Source organism: Argiope bruennichi, chromosome 5, assembly GCF_947563725.1.
Source record: "Argiope bruennichi chromosome 5, qqArgBrue1.1, whole genome shotgun sequence".
NCBI lineage: Eukaryota > Metazoa > Arthropoda > Arachnida > Araneae > Araneidae > Argiope > Argiope bruennichi.
In genome coordinates, this window is record NC_079155.1 from 55,251,677 (window position 1) to 55,273,703 (window position 22,027).

General features: G+C 27.8%; 1 protein-coding gene across 3 annotated transcripts in view; it reads left to right on the top strand.

Moving 5' to 3' along the window:
* LOC129968455 (protein still life, isoform SIF type 1-like) overlaps nt 1-22,027 on the top strand; it is a 145,089-nt gene that overhangs the window by 14,592 nt on the left and 108,470 nt on the right. Inside the window, exon 1 of one of the 3 annotated variants that reach the window (XM_056082331.1) lies at nt 3,383-3,723. The exons of the other annotated variants lie outside the window; for them this stretch is intronic. The gene's annotated coding sequence lies outside the window, so the exon portion shown is untranslated. Of the gene's footprint in view, nt 1-3,382; nt 3,724-22,027 lie in introns of those variants that run through there. 3 annotated transcript variants of the gene reach the window in all.

A 22,027-nucleotide genomic window follows, 5' to 3' on the forward strand; every position in this document is an offset into this window, starting at 1 on the left:
TTTTGACAATAGTCAAAGACCCAAAATGCAAACTTCATTTTCTTCTCTAAATAAAACGTGTCTTATGTTAGAACACGAAAAAGTCGAGAAAAGAACATCCTCGTCTTTTTGTAAAAAAGTTTTTCTTCAGAAAAAATCTCTAAAGAGAAACAGATTTCAATGTTTTTTGTTTGAGTACGACCATGTTTATATTGTAACAAAATTAGATATTTGAAATTTCACCACTCGATATTTTAATATAATATTGCAAAATCGGCTTAATACAAATGCTTTTCATTTCATTGATTGCGTTATTCACTTGATTTTCTATTGCAAGCAATTTTTTTTCATTTTCTTTGAATCATTTTTAAGTTGATAAATATGTGCTATGCTTTAAATTGTTTTCAAATGTTTTCTTCAGAATGGATATTATACTGATTGATTAAAAACAATAAAACATTATTCTTATGAATAGGTGAAAAATATTTAACAAAAAATGAATTCCAAAAATATAAAAATATAAGGTTTAGAAAATTAACAAAAAAGATACCTTATTACGGAACCAATCAGTGGAAGTATCTTCTTGAAATTTTCGCTCATAACTCTCCAATAAAGGTCTCATTTTCCTCTCCTCTCTCCATTCTCATTAAATAGTGAACCTTGAGTGTAGGCTGCGAATGCCTTACAAGATAATAGCGAATAATAGTAACGAGGTATAAATATTTGGTCTAAATCTAGCATTTTTACTGAATTTATAGTGCGAATATGTATTTTAGACATTTTTTTTCTAATTGATTGAATCTAAAATTTAGCACGGAACTAAAGTTGTATCACAAGATCATATTTTGAGTTTCATTGATTTAAATAATTATGTTTATAAGTTAACGTGCCGGCGTCCTGGCATAGGGGTAGCGCGTCTTCTCCGTGATCTGAGAGTCCTGGGTTCGAGTCCCGGTTCGGGCATGGTTGTTCTTCATCTATTCTATCTGTGAGATGTGTGAATATGCCCCCCTGTAAAAAGGGGTAGTGCAAGTGAATTTGATGCGTGAATAGCAAAATCGCACTCTTGACCCTAGTTGGCGCTACTATAAAAACAAGAGACGCTCCCCCATCGGCTTAAATCGCTGTTTTTACTTGTCCATGGTAAGTGCCATAAGAAACAACAACAACAGAAATGAGATGTAATATCAAAGAAAGCGGAATAGAAGTATGATATCTACTACGTAATATGATAAGTATTATAAGATGAAAAAAAAAAAAATTGGCGCTTCTAAAACAAGAGACGCTCCTTTGGCTTAAAATCGCTGACTTCGGCAGCAAGCTTGTCCATGGCAAGTGCTATTATAAACAACAACAATAAGTTAATGTGTTTACAGGCATACGAAGGTACAAACGGTCCACGCATTGACAGGTTTGGATCAAAATTTGATATGAATTTACATTTTAGATGTTAAACCTGTGTACTAAATTTGATTTATCTAGCTCTTTATGCTCTACAGGATGATCACTTCGCTTGCAGTTGAATAGCCAAACTGACAGATTACTTCTGGATGCATGGGTTTATTCAAAGTTTTATAGAAATCTAAATTAAAGCCTATTTTAGTTATCGTATTTATAAACAGAATGTCAAATGTGCTATTCCAACTTTCGAACTAGAAGTGGTCTGAATCATGGAGATCCGTCAAAATCTCGAGTTCTAATTTTTGATGATTACATTACTTTCTCTATACACAGTATATGAGAAAATAAGAAAGAGAATGCATTCTGCCTAAACAGAAACAAAATTAATATGCATAAGTAAATACAATATTTTTTTTACCTTAATTACTGAAAATTTCAAAATTTATTAAATTGTGGGAAATTGGAAGGAAAACTGATAAAAATATAACTGAGGAAATATAACACACACACACACACACACACACACACACACACACACACACACACACACACACACACACACACACACACACACACACACACACACACACACACACACACACACACACACACAGAGAGAGAGAGAGAGAGAGAGAGAGAGATGCATTCCACAAACTTTAAGTCTGAGAATATATAAACGGGGATCAATTCGCTTGAGTCACAGATCATAACATCACACAGGGCCATCCTGTGTTCTCTGTGCTAATAAAGTTGAGTTATCTAGTCAGTTGGATGGGCACAAGATGGAAAAGAATAAAAAAAGAAAGATATGATTAACCACCCAAGGGATCTCCAGAGAGAACTGCACCGAACTCGCATCTTGGACAACTATATTGAAGGTTCTAACAAAGTAATAAAAAAATACCTAAAAATAAATGGTGAGTAGAGGTTGAACCTATAGAAAACCATCTAACTCATATCGTCAAGTTGTATTATGACGTCATGCCCTTCTTCTATCCACTAAATGCATGGAATTCAAAACTAGAGGGCGTCATTGACGTGACACCATGAATTGATCCATTAAGATCTCTTCCTATGTATTGTAACGTTTTCTTCAAAATATGTCCGCAATAGACGGATGAAAGTTCAGGGTTGCTATAAAATCATGTTTCCTGTATGGAGGTATCTTTAGCTAATACTATTGGGGTGAATGCAATCGAATTTCATATATAATCTGTGGAAAGAATTCCTAAAATATATAATAAAGCAACAAAATTACTATTATGAAAGAGATCAAGATCTTGGTGCATGGGAGTCGAAAAGGGATCAATACTTGCAAGGAGTGTTTGAAAAATGAAGTGTGGATAATTTATTTAATGTTCGAGGGATAAAAAATATTGGACAAAAATGAATGGCATATAATATGGAACTAACAAAAAATATTTTACTAATCAACGTTAAGGCTCTTGGGCCATAAGGCTTCACTTTCATTGTGATGACCTACCTTGGGTACAATTATTGCATTGGCGTGCTTTAATATTTTTTTAATATTGGCATTGAATTTATCTTTCCAAGTTTTCCATAGTTTATACATGAAATATTTTATTCTTTCATTCTTTTTTTTTATTCTTTCATTAATTTTTTCTGCATTTTTTCATTCTTTCATTGATTTTTTCTGCAATTTTTCATTCTTTCATTAATTTTAATAGCAAATGCCATTAAACAATTGTTTATGCTTTTTACAAATATGAAATACAGAAGAATGCAATTGAATTGAAATAACAAAGAACATCAGGTATCGTTAGGTATATAGTTATTGTTTTATTATAAAATTTATCACAGTTATCTTGATTTGCGAATATCCATATCTGTTCACAAAGATATGCTTATCAATAAATAATAGTTGATATTTCTTTGGGTAATCAGTTCATATCTCTCATTTAAAAAATAGATTCTAAATTGTAAAAAAAGCTTCAGAATTCTAAATCCACGTCAGAGGTTAGTTAAAATAGAAGAAAAAGATTTTGTTACTTTTTGTGATTTACGATGCATAGTTGAAAGTTATTCCAAATCTGAAAAGTTGATCTGATTGGATAGAAAATTACAAAATAATACAAATTCCTGCAAAAATAAATGCAAGAACGATTAAAGTTGGATCAAGGAGACAAAATGATTTATATCGTTTATATAGTTTGAATAATCATCTTGTCTTGAAAGAAATATGACTAATGATTAAAATGAATTAAATGTTTTCTCCAATCCGTGAAGAAAAAGAGAAGAGGATTAAGAAGTTTTTTTTTTCAGTTAATGATTCTGCAAGGGACACAGGACTAAATTATGTACATCTCATCTGCAAAAACTTGGGTAATATTTTCAATTTTTTTTCTGTTTTTTTTACTGTCGTATTAGTATTTTCTTCTCAGATCAAATTAAAAAGAATGCAAGAATTTTAAAGAAAAAAAAAGGAAAAAAATGGATTTTTATTATAAAGTTAAAAAAAAAGTTAAAAAGCCTCACATTTGATTTATAATGTATTTCTTTCGATGTTAAGTACTAATGAAAATTAAATGCTTTTTTAATAAAAATCGATAAAAATTAATTTGTATTTATTTTATATTTAGTTAATTGGTACCTTTTTGCTTATTAATACTGACTGCTTTCAGCTTTTAAAACATATGAAACTGTTGCCTCTTTTTCTTTTTTGATGCTAAGATAAAACGATTTTCATTTCCTTTCAAGGTTAAAAGATAAGGAATATTGATAAATAATTTCTATTTTGCACTTTTTCTGCCATTTTATTTTGTGGCGAAATATTGGAGATGCAATTATTCTCCATTATAATATTAATTCAAACTTTATGAATTTGAGTTTTTCAGCATTAAATGAGTTCTGAATTAAATTGACTGTAGCTTGTAAATTCTTATTTTTAATAAAAGAAATTAAAAATAAATTAGAATAATAGAAATTACTTGTTAAATATTTAAAAGCTAACAGTTTGATTTTCAGATTGACTAAGAAGAAAAAGTTGCTTCAATTAAATGTTACTTTCGACAATTAAATAGTAGCGCTGAAAAAAGAAACTTAATTAGAGAAAATCAGAAAAATAAACTTTTATTAAAATATTTTATTAAATTATTTATTTTATTAAAATAAACTTAATAAATTAGTGTAGCACAAAAGTGTAGTCTAGAACAAAATATCTTTTTACTAAGTTCGCAGGAAAAAAAAATGCAGTCATTCAGAGGTTGCCATTGATAATAAATTTCCCTCAGTTCCATAATAAAAATAGCACTTGATATATTTAATTTGTCCCATAATAATTGTTGCAAAATAAAAAAAATGTATCGAAATGGCTACATTTATTATCAAAAACTAGATTAAATTAAACAAATTAAAAATATTATTCCCGATTTTTATTTTGAGTCTTGATATATTTTCTGGACTTTTCACTTTCTGGTAATTTTGTTAATGCACTTTGAAACTTGTTCGTTGGATCCTTTGTCTGCGAAGCTTTGCTTTTTAATTCTTTTCTTTAAGAAATGGTTTGAAGGTACGTGAAACTCGTTTTATAGATTTACCTTTTAACAAAATTCGAAATAAGTAGATTTGGGAACTTCAGTTGCTTGAACTGCTGGTCTTATGTTGCCACTTCTGCTAGATTTTCAAATTTTTGTCCACAATCTTTACATTTATGTCCTTATAGTGTTTCCAAAGAATTAAGCCTAGCATAAGATAAACCTTGATAATTGTTTTCGTAAATGTGTGAAAATTCTTGAAATGGTCATTCTGTTGCATTTGAATTATTTTCCAGCAAGCTTTTTGAATATTTTCGTTTTTCTTTTAATGTATCAAAAACTGGATAATCGTAACTCGATCTTTGCTTGAAAACTTCTTTTTTTAAATCTTATTTTGACAATAAGTTGATATTCAGCTGAAATAAAATAATTCGTCTAAATCAATGAATGAAATATTAGAAAAAGAGTTATAGATTGTAATAATTAGGCTGATCTAAAAATTGTAATAATATAGATTGTAATAATTAGGCTAATCTAACAGTTGTATTCGCCAATAATTTTCGTTTAAATATTCACTTGTTTCTGTTATTATGGGGTAGACAAAGTGACATTTTTTAAAAGAATGCTTAGATACTTACCATCTAATTGTGGTGCTTGACCGTCACTTTTGAATCGAGTAACCAAATTTTCTAAATAATAAGCTAAATTTAATTCTTTCTCACAGCTATAATTCGATACAAAAATAAGATGGAATCAATAAGCTACTTGAGCAGTCCATAAACTCTTAGTTGAATAAATACGAAAAAAACCTTTTTAAATAAGTTGCAATTTAATTAGTCAGTAGCAGAAAAAAAAAGACACAGTTAAGGGATTTTATTTTTTTACTATAAAATCATTCTAAATAAGACAAAATTTTCCAGAGTTTCTTTATAGAAATTTGCCATTTTCCCTCTCTGAAAGTCTACCAGCAAAACATTTCTGCTTGTTTTTTCAAACGCAATTGACTTAACAAAAAACAAAAAAACAAAAAAAAAAAAAAAAAAAAAAAAAAGAGGACTCATTTGGTACTTAGAAGATAGTCTTCAATATCACTGAAATTTGCCTTTACTTTCCAGTGCTTTTTGTTGAGATTTTTTGTCTTGTCCTGGAATTAAAATAATTAATATTATCAAAGGTTTTGTATGTTATTAATATATATTTACCCATTTTTAACCATATTAATTTTAATTGTGATAATAAAATTTATCTTTTCTTATTTTGATTTAAATAATTGATTTTGTAAATTATTTTCTCCTTTTGTTAGTTTGCGGGGGGCAGATTCAGATCAATAGCGTTGTAAAAATAAAAGTAACTTTATACATATATATTTCTATAAACATATTTTTTTTAATGACAGAAGGAACATTCTTTATTTGAAGAATTATTTTCATAAATTAAAATGAGGAAAAATTTTTGTTAGGTTGAAATTATGTTTCCAGGAAAGCCGTCTTCTCCTATATGAATTGTATAGCTTTGGTGGGAATTTCCAGTTCACTTGTTGTGTTTGATATTTCATCATTTTAAATATCTGTCCCAAATAAATTTCAAACACCTTCAGAATTGAACAGTAATCTAAGTAATCCAGACATTCACCAGAGACGGTAAAAAAATCTGTATTTTACGTTGTTCCCACAAAATAAATAAATAAAAGGCTACACTCTATCAGTATTTGTAAATTTATATAGCAATTTTTTTTTAATTAACAGAGAAAAGCTTTAAAAGTTTTATTCTTTTTGTCAATTTGATTAATCTTTCCTTTGAATTTTCAAATTTATAATTGCAAATTTTTGGCATGCACATTCTTTTTTTTACATTACTTGGAAATTTGTTTACATTTTAGACTGTTTATCATCGAAAAATTAAGAATGTAGCTCTTTAGCATTATCCTTACATTTGTTTTGTGCTTAAACTCAATGGAAGATTTTAGTTAACATAATACGATATTGTTTTAATTGTATGTAACACATTACAATATTAAAATATTTTTAGTTGTTTTAAAAACTGGTTATAGAAAAGTAAAAATTACAAAGGGCATTAAGAGTATAATTTATTAAAATATAATATAGGGAGAAATTGTAAAATGTCACTTGATGTTTGTAGAGTAATTTTATTCAAATAACTAAAGTGAAACTTTACTTTCAAAATTTCTAATATGATACTTTTATGTCAAACGCAGAAATGTTATACCAATAATATATACATTTACATTTACGTTTTCTTTAATTGAATTTATTTAAACTTGAAAAGAGATGTGATTACAACATGAAATATTTCTCAGTATGAAATATAACGGGTCTTAAGAAAACGCAATTGAATTATGTATTTTTGTCAAAAAAAACAACAAAAAAACATTTTTTTTCAGATTTGTTACCTGAATAGAACTTCCATATTTTTAAAACAACATATTTTATTACCATATTCCGTGCTTAAACTAACGATTAACATTACGCAGCGTTAGAAAATTTCCTGCGCTAAAATATAATTACTATAAAACATTTCCAGCTCTAAAGAAGGAGTATCCAAGGTGCCAGATGAAAACTGTTGATAACTATAGGTGTCATGTTTTCGTTTTCAATGAAATAAACAATTGATTCTTATCGAGCTGATAAAAGTTCAGGCTTAATCTAAAAATAAAAAAAAAGAAGCATTCGATTTTGCAATTGGAATATTGTTATTTCTCAGGAATTCAAAACTTGGTCATAATGTTTTATCATCATTAAAACATTCCCAAAGTTTTCTCTCAGATTATTGATGTCTAATTACATATTTTATACTTAATTCAGAATAAAATTATTTTTAAACGAATTTATAAAAACCTTATTTCAAATATTTTTTGTGGACTAGAAATGTTACAAAAGTTATAGAAAGTATCAACAACATTGATAACTTTTTTTTTTTTGCATGTGCATATGTACTGATAATTCAAACGTTCTTTTGTAAATTAAGATTTCCATGCGTCGGTCATGCACCTCTATATGTTAAATAGATACTTCCAAATTGATATGTCCAAATTTAATTGTAGTGTAATTTTTTTCATGTCTTTCGATATTTTTCTAAATTATTCTTAGGTATAATTTTTTAAAAAATTTCATTGATGAAAAGAAATTAGAATCAATTGAATTGCTTCATCAGATATTTAATAATGTGATTTTCTTCCATTATTGAAAGATAAGGAAGAAAAATTATGCTTATCTTCCGAGATTACATGCGATTGAGAAATTGAAGGTCTAATGAGCGAAAGACAACGTACAGGTAGGATCGTTTAATCCAACTTCATTGTTTACCTGATCAGTAACATTTTTAGTGTCATTATGATGCCACGAGGCTAATCTCCATTAAAAGTGTTAATGGTCATTATAAATGGAGCATGCATAAAGCTATTAAAATAACATGGTGTTAATGTCTATCACAATTTGATGCTGGAAATATTGGTTATAAGAATCATGGCATCGGAACATCCAAAATGAGATTTAATTAAAATTAAACAAAACTAATATCTCGGTAAGACCAAATGTTCTTCAAGGACGGCTAGTTAACAATAATTCAAGTTTATCATCACTTTTTCACTTTAACATAATTTTATTGAATATACTTAAATTCCACTTTTTATGCTAAAATTAAGACGATATTTAAAAATTATTTTTAAATACATCAAAACAAAATATATCCATCAGTGGAATATTGCACAATTCGAATTAAAATATTGAAAAAGTGAACTTCCGAAGTTCTGAGGGAAATATGGGGTTTTTAAAAACATTTTTGTATACCCTACTTTAAAGAGAGCAATCTTTAAATTCCAATCTGGGTAGAAGTAGCTGCCTTTTTTCCGTCTCATGCAAATAATAACTTGAACTCAACTATCCTTGGAGCTTTGTTTCAAAACAAAACTTCTATCAATTTTCTGTTTTTCAAAAATAACTGGAGTTATTTCTAACTGATATGTGTTAATACCATTTAATTTCCCATAAATTCTACTGTAATGAAAGACATTCAGGAGTATTGACATAAAATAAAAGACATCAATTTGTTAAGCAATTTTTATTTCATCTTTTGCTAAAATTGCTGAAAGAAACAAAGATTGAATCCTATAAAATCATCCTGTAGAAATGGGTTTCAGAAACGTTTTTAAAATTTCCAACAAAATGTTATTATTTTTTTTTTTTGGAATATAATTAAATGCCAACCACTAATAGCAGTCAGTAGCAACAATAATCAATTCCGTATGTCTGAACTTGCACATAAACACGAAGTTAAATTATTAAACATGTCACGGAATGTGTAATTAAATTTTAGACAACTGCCGTCCCAATTACTGCTCACAACCGAAATAACTAATTAATCCTAGGCTTCCAAGAAGGAAGCAGTTTGGAAAAGAGGCTTCCTTGCTAAGCAGCTTATGTCAGCCACGTCGTTCCGATACACAGGTTCTATTTCTATTCAGAAAATTATTAATAAGATCACGACGCTTTATTGCAAGTTCTTAGCAATCTATGTTATTCATCACGTTTCAAGATGGGTAACGGAAAACAAGGAAAACACTTAAATTAAAATGCGGTATTATCCTTTTGTTAGCAAACTTGCATGATTCTTTTTATTTGTTTGTAGTACAAATGTTTACATGTAAATTAAACATTTGTATTTGAAACAGATTTCATGTAATCAGTTTTTAAAGATATGCTTTGGGTCATCAAATTTATTTTAATCCAAATTGAGGTATAAAGTAATTTGGTAATATTTCAATATATTAATTGCAATTATTCTAAATAACACAAAATAAATCGAAAATTAAAGCTGTAAATAATAAAATATTTACTGGAGACTGAAAGTAATCCTACTTATCAATAACTCACATTCTTTTTTAAGGCAGATGACTACATTAAAAAGTCGAATTTTTTTTTGCGAAATTATGATTTTTTAAAAATTTAATATTCTTAATGTTTGAACAGATTTTCTTTATAAATCCATTTACATTTTATTTCTAAGTCTATTTTTTGAGATGTTAAACTGATTTTTATAATTGAATTTACATACATTTAATGCCATTTTATATATTTAGATGCTGTTTTTTCATTTTTTTTAGCATTTTCTTAATAAAACCTCATAAATTAAAATCTAATGCATATTTTTTGTTCAAATTTAGTGTAATAATTTCTCAATATGTTTTGTAGTTCTTGAACTAAAAAATAAGTAAGCTATTCATTTAGAAATATTTTGTAGTTGTTTTAATGCTTCACAATATGAAAAAAAGAAGAAAATTTCATGTTATTTATCATTCGAAATCAAAAATTTAAAGAATGCATAGAAATGCGACTTATTTTTAATTCAGGAATTTGGTAATATATTTTTTATCTGCAAAATTTTAAGCATTTGATGACCTTCTAAACTAGAAGGCTTTTATTGTATATCTCTTTTTAATAAAAAAAAGGCTCTTGTTTTCCAACTTTAAAAATTTGTTATTTATATGATATATTTTGATTTCATAGATTTTTTTCAATATTTTTCATGCAAAAATTAAAAAATATAACTATTTTAGTGTGTTTTTCCAAAATTCTATCTTGAACGTAGTTACATACCTTAAACGACATATCAATTTCTAATTTTTTTTGTTTGTTTTTGTTTTGAAAAAGTTTACAAAGAGCCTCCACCTTTTAAAATTGAATACTCTTATTGGATGAACAGAAATAACTTTATAAGTACTGGAACAAACTACAAAACAAAAACTTATGCTGGATCAAAATATATTGCCTTTCTGTAAAATCATTTCATCATATATTCTATAGAAAAACTTTAGAAGTCAAGGATGAGCTTAAGATTAACTTACCATTTTTTTTTTAATTTGACACGGACTCTATTAAATAATTCGATTTTAAATATAATGATTTTGTTGGTTAATGGTTGATAATATGATGTTTCGCATTAATGAAGAAATACAATGAAATTGAAATAAAAGAAATTTACAGAATGAAAGTTATGATATCGGAAAAGAAAAGATTTTTTTCTTCTTTTAAACGTTTTAATTAACTTAATTTTTTGGTTATGAGAACAAATACAAATAAACTTTTAATCGATTTTTCACTCATTTCCTAACGTGTTAAGGTTTTGAAATTTATCTTTAATATTTTCATAATTTCATTATCAATTATTTACTTAATAATACGAAATTTTGATTCCACATCAGTGGCAACACCTGGTACGGAATTCGATAGCAAATGATATAAGGAATCCAAAATATTTACAATAATGCATCTTAAATCAGAGACTTATAATTTTTTTGAAATACAAAAAAAATTCTACTCTTTACTTTACATATTACAATTTGTTTAACTTTTAGAAAATTTACTTGGTTTATAATAATATTTATATGGAGATAATTCGCATTTCTTTATTCAGAATTTTGAAATAGAAGTTTTTTTTTAAGTTTGAACTCAAAGCTAGCGAAAATAAAAATATGTTTTTAATAAATATGATTTTCAGCTGAAAAAACAAAGATAAAAATAATAAAAAATAATTTAAAATTAATTAATTTTGATTTTAAAAGTGATGATAATAAAATTAAAATATTTTAATTTTATAATTAAAAAATCTAACAGATTAAAGAAGCTGCGATTCTTTAAAGATACTCAAGATGGAAAGAGAAATTTTTTGAAATCAATCAGTTAAAAGAAATTAAAAATATCTAATATTTTTATAAATTTTTTGAGCTTAGCGATTGTTTTTATAATATTTGAAGATCTCAGTGTAATTGTGCGAAATAAAAATTATTAAAAAGATTGCAAAACCATTCTGATTGATTATTAATTCGAAATAACGACTTTTATTACAAAATAAACAGCGGATTTCGATTTATCACATTTCAAAAAGTATTATGGTTATGAAAAAGAGCAACTCATCATAACAAAAAGAAACATTTAAATTTCTTTAATAGTAATTTAAAAAGATCTATATGCCTTCCACAATTTTCGCAACAATTTGAAGGTCTATTTCAAATCCAAATATGTTTTCATCAGCGTATGACATTCTAAAACATGCGTCTTCTCCTTTCAGCTTTATCTTTATTTCTTTTTTAAGATAAAAATGAAATAATGAATATACATAAACAACATTAAAAAAACTCAATATTTTTGCTTCCAATATCTAGTTTTTATTTTCAGTCGCATTAAATGTTTTGTGCCATTTTATATGAATTCTTTCCATGGAAAAAGTGTGTGTATTTTCATATTAAATTTCTTATGTGATGTATCATAAATTTAATGAAATTTGTTTAAATAATCATTCCCTATAATAATAGGTTATCAATGCCTAAATATGGAATATTACTTCAAGATCCCTGGAGTATTTCATGACTAATTTTTTTTTGGCTCTCATATTTGTGATGAATGTATTGAATAAGGATTGGAAGTTATTTTATTGATTAAAATTAAAATTCTCAAAACAACACTAAAAGCCAAATACTTTTTCCAAGCTGCATTTGCTAGCTTGTTTAGATTTCTTGCTTAAAAGAAAGCAAAGCTATAAAAACACACACACATACAGAAGAAAAAAGAAGAAAAAGTATCATCTTTAAAAATAGGCGAATGAATTTATGTAATATACTTTTGGTATTAAATAATATTCCAAATATGTCGAAAGCAATTAAAATTCATAAAACAAATCATATATCAGATGCTAAATGATAAAGAGCTGCGTCTTGAAAATTCTGCACATCACACACAAAATAAAAATAATTAAGAAAAACTCAAGGTATGAAAATTTAATTAAAAATTTCCCTTTAAAATTATTCAATGACTCAAAAAACCAAACGATATTCAAAAAGGAAAACTAATTTATCAACAGAGTCTATCTCCATCTATTTATCTATTTTTATATGATTTATATGGATTCAGTATCTTTCTCTTTCGTAACTCAGATCATATTTTTTTAAATGCTTTTATTTCCTCTGAGTTTTTTTGTTGTTCTTTTTTGCTTTCCATTCCTTAGTCATTACTTTCCTTTGCAATCTCTGTGTTTTTCTTGCTCCATCTGCAGCCTGTCGTGAAAGATCTTATGTCATTGTTTCTTTGTATTTATCCCTTTGTTTTCTCATTTCTGCTCATCTTTTTCTCACTCATATTTCTCTTTCATTTTCTAGTCTACTTCCCTATTATTTTCTTTCTTTCTCTCTCTTCGTCTTTCTTCTCTTTTCTCGGTGCTTTTTTCTTTGATCAAGATTATCTCCTTTCGCTCAGCTCACCGTATCTCCGAGTTCGTTCCCTAATTGTCTCCGTGTTGTTTCCGACCCCCGGATGCGACAACTCGATCTTTTTTAATGTTGTTTGGACTTGTATAACCTTTGACAGCAAAAGTTTATCTGACATATTAAAGCTATTGCAGTGAATTGTGGATAAAAAATTTATTTACGTAAAACATTTGAATGCAGTTTCTGTTTTTATTTCCGAATTTTTTTTCATGAACTTTTAACCCTTTATTTACCGAATTATTTTACTATGAATTTTTCAATTTTATCCTTACATAATTAATTACATTTTTATGCTGAATAAGTCGAGGGAAGAGGAAGAAACTTTTTAATTAATAAAAATAACTTCGTTAATTTACGTTATTCTTAAAGATTTTTAATTTCTGCCTTTAGTGTTTGCTGTTCGAATTTCACTCTTCATGACTTTTTAAATCCGCTACTAAAAACAGTTATATTGCACATTTTAACCTGATTTAAACAGTACTCTTAAGTATCGTCGGTAAATAAAGAATTAAAAATCCGAAAATGGCGACATTACTGTTTTTCTTCATTAAGTCCAGTTTATTTTATCCTATTGGATTTATTTTACTGATTATTAGCCATATTTGATATCAACAGATCGCCAGGATTAATAATTGCCAAAATTTTCAATTAAATATTCTATGTAGCGTTCTCAACAAAATGATTTTTAAACTTACAATTTCATATATAAGTAACTCGTATAGTATTAAAAGTCTTAAAACCGTTCTGTTCAATGAGGAATGCATCTAAAATTTAATTTTTTAACTTTAATTTGAAAAAAGATGTGTTTAAATTTTAACTAATATAAAAACTGAATTTTATGAAACTAACACTTTTTGTTTAATTTATAAGAACAAAAAGTTGAATCTTTAGCACTGAAATTTTATGTGCACTATAGAGTATTTTTATACTTTTGTGTAATAGCCCAGAAAATGATTCAATAAAAATTTCTTTAATTTCCGAAAATATTCAGTGCACTTAATAAAAATGCAATTTTAAAGCAATTAGAATGTTAATATCTTTTGATACTCGAATTGTGCTACTTTAAAGAATAGCGATATTTAAAAATGGACGTACTATAAAAATTTTCGCTATTACTTATTTGTGAAGTTAAACTCTAATTACAACAAATTTCAAAAAGTACATTAAATGGATATTTCAAAAAGAAATCTATTCATTATAAAGAAAATAAGCTGTAACTTCATTCTTTTAACATTAAAAAGGGAAAAAACCCAGGATGAAATATTAGTAGCAACAATGGAAAAGATTTGAAGTTCACTTCAACAATGAAATCTATTGTAGTAAAATAAGTTTAAAATATTTTTTTTAAAATTGATTAAAAATAAGGAAAAGATTATACTTCAAAAAAATTGAACTCAATAAAAAGATTAGTTTTAAACTCTCAAATTGATGTAAATATTATTTCTATGCTGTAATATTTTTGGAAATTATTATGTAAGAAAGTCAAAATTTCACTTAATTTTGAATTAATTAGAATTTCAAAAAGAATCACTCTCAGGTGCTTATTCCCCCTCTTCCATGTATATATATATAAATATGTCAAGTTTGTTCAACACACACAAACACATCTTTGTCAGTCGCAAAATTTTATTTTATTTTAGCATTTGTTTAGTAAAATTAAAGTATTTATTTCAGAATAATTCATTGTCTTAAAATAATGACAAAATCAATTTCTTCTTTTCCATTAGCTGTAACTATGGAGAGAAAAATAATTTAAAAGAGGTTAGAACTTCAAGTCCGAAACATTGTTGCATTTAATACTTTTTTGGTTGATTCGTTTACCTTCATTCTATTTTTAGAATTTACTCTCAATCATATATATATATATATATATATATATATATATATATATAGCAAAAAAGGCATTTATTATTGTTGCGAGGAGAGTGACTATAAATTCAGTAATTAACATTGTAGAAATTATGGTTGTAAAATACTCTTAAAAACATAGAAAATTTTAATGGTGAAAAAATTGCAGCAAATATGATTGTTATGGCTGAGAAGTGTATCTTTGCATTTCAAAATTGTGTAAGAATATTTACTTTTCTTTTTCCTTTTTTAAATACTATCTACGGAATTATAGAAGAAAAAATATTAAAATTTTGATAATTTTTTAAACTAAAGACTCAATTAAAATTTTGAAAACCCTTTCAAAATAATGTTACTACTCAAAAATCAACATATCAAACTAAGGAGCTCTAGGATACACGGTCTGCACTGCAGATTATTTTGAAAGATTTTTTTTTTCGTTATATATGTTGTATATTAGTCTATAAACATCATTATATGAAAGTTGCATGGTAGTGAGTCTTTGATCATGTTTGAATATAAAATTATATTTGGAGGAAACTTTTGAATTCCGTTTCTGTTTTCATTAAGGCATATTTCATTAATCTTACAAATAAAGAAATATGTAAACTGTTTTGTTATTTCAATGAATTGAATTTTAAATAAAGGTTTATCTACAAAGAAGATTTTAATTTAATTTCTATTTCGTTTGCAAATAGTTTAAATATCTAAAAGAACAAACCGGAGTAATGAGCTGTAATCTTCTCTTAAATATTATATATTTAAAGATTAGTCTTGTTATAAAGCATCGCTTTAAAAAAATTTTTAATTGTTGCTGTAAAGGAAAAATTTTCAACCGTTTATTTTACTCTGAAATGTAAAACTTTGAAGACTGATCAATCCACAAATTTTCATAATACATTGAAAAAATATGGGCCAGCCATATGCACTGATGTTGTACACCTCTTTATCTATCGATAAATATGTTAATTTTATTCATTGTTGATGAAAAATATTTAGATATAAAGTGGAATCTTGATTGATGAGTGCAATTCATTCCTAAATATTTTTGTATTGTAGTTATCAAGCGAAGCAATAGTGAATTTTAACCAAATAAATTGTAAAATCGATATAAAATAATAACTTTTACAAATAACCATATTTATTGGAAACTCAAAAATTAAATTATTTCAAGAAACTTGCAAGGAAGTTTAAGTTATTGCGTGTGTAAGATGGATCCTCTTAAATCACAAATAAAATCCTGAAGAGAACTTTTCAAATTAAATCAAAGAGAAAATAACTTATTATAAAGAATGAAAAATTAAATTAAAGCTCAGTTCTCAAAAGCAATATGGTATATCTAAAATATATAACTAAATGTCCGATGAGAGAACGATACAATACCCTGTTAATTTATCCTATCAAATTGAATAAGAAAACTGTTTAGAAAATTTAACTTACTGAATTGAAAACCTTTTATAATAAAAATAAATCAAGGAATTCATACGTTTCATGAGAATTAATTTGTTTAGAAGGTGGGATCTTAATTAGCTGAGAATCATTGTATAAAAAAATACCTATTCTTCTTGGCTATTTTTAATATTTGTTTTAAAGAATAACTAAACAATTGTCTTATATTTTATTACAAGTATTTGTAAGAATATTTCTTATCTTTTTATGAAATAATTTCTTCTCCTCAGACATATCCTAAGTTTATTTTTTTAAAAATATTTTTCTAGTCTAAGCATCTCTTTTTTTCCTTTCATCAATAGTTTGTAAATGCAATTATTTTAGAAGTGTTAATCTGAACACAATTTCCTCCCCTTCAAGGAGACAGATTCGCTATCCGTTGATTAACGAATCGTCCTCAAGGTATTCATTGGAATCATTTATAAAATAGTGATATTCAAAGTTTCATAACTTGGGCAATTTCAGGCGATGAAGAATAGAAATTTTTTTTTATTAAAATGTTAGTGTATCAAGAATATTTTTCAAAGTATGATGAATAAGACTTGGAAACTATATAAATATCTGCAAATGCAGGATTTTTTTAAAAAATTTGGACATGTAAATCTATCTATAAAGGTTTAGAAGTTCTCAACTGGTAATCAATCACAGCGGATACCTTTTGAATTAATTTAGTAGTTCGGGATAGTGAAAACGATATAGGCCTTATTTTTATCTAGTTCAAATCCTTGTGCCCAGTTATTTCAAATACATTGGATAATCTTTATAAAGTTGTTTATTTAAAAAAATTAAATTTTATCTTCTTTATACAATCATGAAATTTGTATAAATTCTAATTTCTATAAATTAGAAAACAACTTTCATCAGAACAGAATGAATCGTGTTACGTCTTAAATTGGAAGCAGCAAAATTTCTTCTTTTTATGAATACCACTTAATCTAAAGAATTCCCATACAATTCAACTGTTGCTTTGGAAGGAAGACACATCCAGTGTTGCCAATATGTGATTAGAAATTCTTCTTATCTATTAAAAAACACAAAGAGGATACTCAGATGACTTTCAAAGACTATTTCATTATTTCATCAGGATTTCTTCAACTTTTTCATATACGACTCTGCATCAGCTAAAGATTGCGCCAAGAAACGATAAACGTGCTAAAAATTTGTTAGCAATTAAAAAGTGTAATGTAATTATAAAAAAACAAAACAAATTGAAGAACAATTTCTTAAAGAGCAAACGAAATTTTAATAAAACATTTACTTTAAGACTTAGATGAAAAATTGCCTAAATCGAGTTGCCCTTTTCAAATACTTCTGTTTACTAAAATTGAAGAGTCTGACGGAAAACAACTTGGGAATATTCTCTCTTTAATGTTTCTCTATTATTATTAATTATGCACCCATTCACTTTTGAGAACGAATATTTTAAAGCATCAATATTTATTAAATTTTGCATATTCATGTTCATAAATCCATTTTAAAGCTTTATTACTTTCATTTTTATCATTTTTAGTAGGGTGTTTTTTGAAGATCACCTAAACACAACTTCATATACCAATGTCCTTGTCGAAACTGAAAAGCTCCGATTCAAATATTCATATTTTGGTAACCTTCGACTTACTTTCTACAAAAATATCTTTCGTATAGATAATGAAACTAATTTAACTGCATAAACTCGAATACATAAAATGTACGCTTAGTATTAGGGTGAAAACCAAAACCTTAACGGATGCGCTTTATTTTGCCAGAAAGAAATACTAACTTTGAAAACTGATCTTGGCAACGACATCTGAAGCATTCGTTCTTCCTTTTCAGCAGTACGAGAGGGAGAGAGAAAAAAATTCCCCAACAAGAAATCAAAAATTTCAACTCAAAGAAAGCTTTGCAGGAAATATTACTGTCATTAGACTGCAGCTTCTAACGTCATGACAGTTCCCTACTTCATGGTATCACATAACAACGCCAATATGCATCGCGTAGAGAACTTCCAATGGAGAAATCGTGTTGTGAGAATTCTGCCTACCAAGTCACGATTTTGCAAGCGGTATCCACTCAAAATTCTTCGCTTTCAAATCTTGGTTAAAAATTTTATTTCTTTCCAACGAAGGAAACTTGTGTTGAATTTTAGATTGCTTCGATCCGGTTTCAGAATTCTTTGGGCTTATACAGCGAAAATGGCACACCGGTACCGGATAAGTAGGTCGACGGATGCATTTTCTCATATTAATGTAGTGCCATAAATGCAGGAGGAATGCACCTTGGATGTAAAAATAGATTAGTTTACCTTTATATTTTCATTTTCCGGCATAGGCGTGCTAATATGCTTTAGTAAATAGTGGTAATGCGATACTCTCCTTTGACTTCGCTACAAAATTTGGTAAATGGCTTTAGTGTATATTGAAAGTATCTCCTTTACAATGAATATTCCATTGAGGAATTTCCAATTTATTCTTTGTTAATCTCCTTTGGCGATCAATTCGTCAGTTAGGATACTGGTTGCTAAGTGTTTCAATTAAACTATCCGCCTTTGGCGACCAGCTTGTTCGCTCAGTTTATTGACTTTTCAGGTAGTTACAGAATTAATATGGATTGCACTTTTTTAAGATATCATCTTGTCTATACTTATAATAATACTCAATGTGTGTGTGTGTGTGTTGGCGCTGACAGGCCAGACCGTTTGACCTAGAGCTACCAAATTTGGTACATGTATACTTTGGAGGGCGGGAATGTGCATCTGGGGTCGCTTTTTTAAATTTTTAATTATAATTTTAATTATTTATTAAAAATTAACTTTCCCGAATCTTCATTTCCCCATCGCCAAATGAGTAAGGCTTCAGTTTTTTCCCCACGCTAATGAGGTTAGGCTTAACATTTTTCGGCCAATTATTTCAAACTATTCTGTTTATTTTCTTAATGTTTGATGCATTTAAAATTAAACATTGTTAATTAATCGATCTTTCAGATTCATTCTGAAATACTTTTGAATTAAAATAAAACAGAAAAAAGGAAATTAAAAATTTCTAATCTGCATAGCGTTACCCCAAGTGGCGTAAAAAAAAATTCACGCATTTGCGTCACCATAACTCGCGTTGAAAATTCACGCATGCGCATTGTGTTCTGATTGTTGAAAACCATTATCAACGGATGCAGACTTGATTTAAATTATTTTTAGGTTAGTTGTATGCTTTTGTAATTAAATTGTATTTAGTTACATATTTTTTTGTATATGCTTAAAGTTTTAACAAGCATATTTAATAACATAGTTTTTTTAAGTAGTTTTCTTAAACCTGTTTTCGACCGATTATTTTAAATGATTCTGTTTATTTTCTTAGTGTTTTATGCATTTAAAATTAAACATTGTTAATTGATCGATCTGCTCATGATGAATCTAAGAAAATTTTGTTGACAAACTCTTGAGATATTACATAAATTAAGAAAGATATTCTTTAGTGCCCATAAGGTTTAAATTCTCAGGCGACTCTGTTTTCAGTAATCATATTATAAAAAAAATGCTTTGTTTCAATAAAAAATATTATTATATTGATTGCAGATTAATCATTTCCACTTTAAAGCTTAAATTCTACGAGAGCTAACAGAAAATTAGAGAGATACATATTACGTTATGACTGAAGGCCTTTATAATATTATGAGTCAATTATATGACTATCAAAATTTGAAGTTTTAAAATTTTTTGATGAAGAAGCTATTAAAGTAGGAATTACATAAAATATTTAATTATTAAAATTTTGACGATCTTTAAGATTGGCGAACCGTCTGGTCACCAAAGGTGGCTAGTTATTTGATAAAACAGAAAAATATGAATTTAATAGAATCAGTGTATAAAAAATTAGAATATTTGCAAATTAAAAAGTATACATATAACGAAATAAAAACGGAAATGAAATACCTATTTGCGTAGACTTAATAATTGAGGAAGCATTTTTTAATTCTAATTTTAAATCTGGCAGAAGCATACGATTGAATGTTTTAATGGAGTAAATTCAATTTCATATAATTTTGAAAACATTTTTAAAGGTTATGCCTAAGGTTAAATAACAATACAAGGCAACTCCGCCACGCCTAATAAAAGGCATTCGGATTTAATATGATGATCGGCCCGCCGCGACAGCATTGGCGAGAAGTAAGGTTCAGCTTTGAAGGCCATTACCGATCATGGTACAATCCTTCTCATGGGAAGCACGTCCCGTCATCGGTAGTCGACCCCCCACCATTTCTGTACCCATTCGGGTGGCCAGCACCAAACACTATGCCGATAGCTTCTCATCCTCATTTTTGAGGTGCCTTTCAGTTTGAATCTAAGATTAAATTGGAAAAATATTGAAAACGAATAAAGAAATTATGCGAAAATAAAACTTATATAATTAAAAAAACAATTTTTTGAGTTTTAAGATAATGCAGAAGTTGCAAATCATTGTATTACTTATCCGTCGACGGTTAACAAGTTAACATATTCACACCTAATGCATTCGGATGAACCTTTCTCTATTTACTTAAGAGAGAGCGAAAAAAGAGTCATTTTATTAGATCATCTCTTTTTAGCTAGCTCTAATTTAAAATAGAAAAATGATCATCTAATTAAATAGGGGACTGTATAAAATTATATAGTAAGTGTGAATTACAGATGAGTCATTCAGCATTCACTGTGTTAAATATATTTTCGCGCTGGATTCGAATTTTCTGTTTACTACTTATTTCAATCACCTTGATTTCTTTTACAACTTCTTCCCTCTGACAGAATGGAAATTTCAGTAAGCTCTCTTCCGAGCATTTCTTATATTATTAACTATTTGAAGCGTTGAAATAAGTCCAGGTTTAAGAACATTCAATGAAACAGACTGAAAAGTTGAACAGCATATATTTATATTTGACTTCTGTCATTAGACTATGGCGAAAGCTTAAAAGCCAGTTACAACTACGCTGCACGAGCAATTGCTTTTGTATCGCGGTCATGTTACTGGCTTGCTAACCATAAGGTCCTAGGTTCTATCCTCGTTCTTAACAAAACCACCACATTGGTGACCTCGGACGATGATCCTTCAACCTTCGTACAGCTGTTGTGGCGCCATCCACCCACAGCAAACCAAAGTCGTCAGACTCACTTGACGCAGCAACAACAACCACACACGCTCGCCATAAAGCTTGGTGCTACTTAAATGGGTACAAGCACATTAGAATCAACAGCTAATACATCACCACTCAACAGCCATATCGTTCGTCTCACCTCCGACTCACTGGAGGGAGATTCTGAGGTGATAGCTTATAAGCCAGTTAACAACTACGCTGCACGAGCAATTACTTTTGCATCATGGTCATGTTACTGGCCTGCTAACCATAAGGTCCCAGGTTCTATCCTCGCTCATCGCAATCCGCTACAAGACAATAAGACCTATTTATGAGTCACGCACATTATCACTTCATATATATCGATACTTTGTGTAATTTGTTTGAATGGTCTCTTAATTTTGATAAATATATAACTTATGTTAATAAGAATTAAAATGGACACATTAAAAATTTTCACCATTTATTAATTCTGAAGTTAAATTTTTATTATGAACACAAT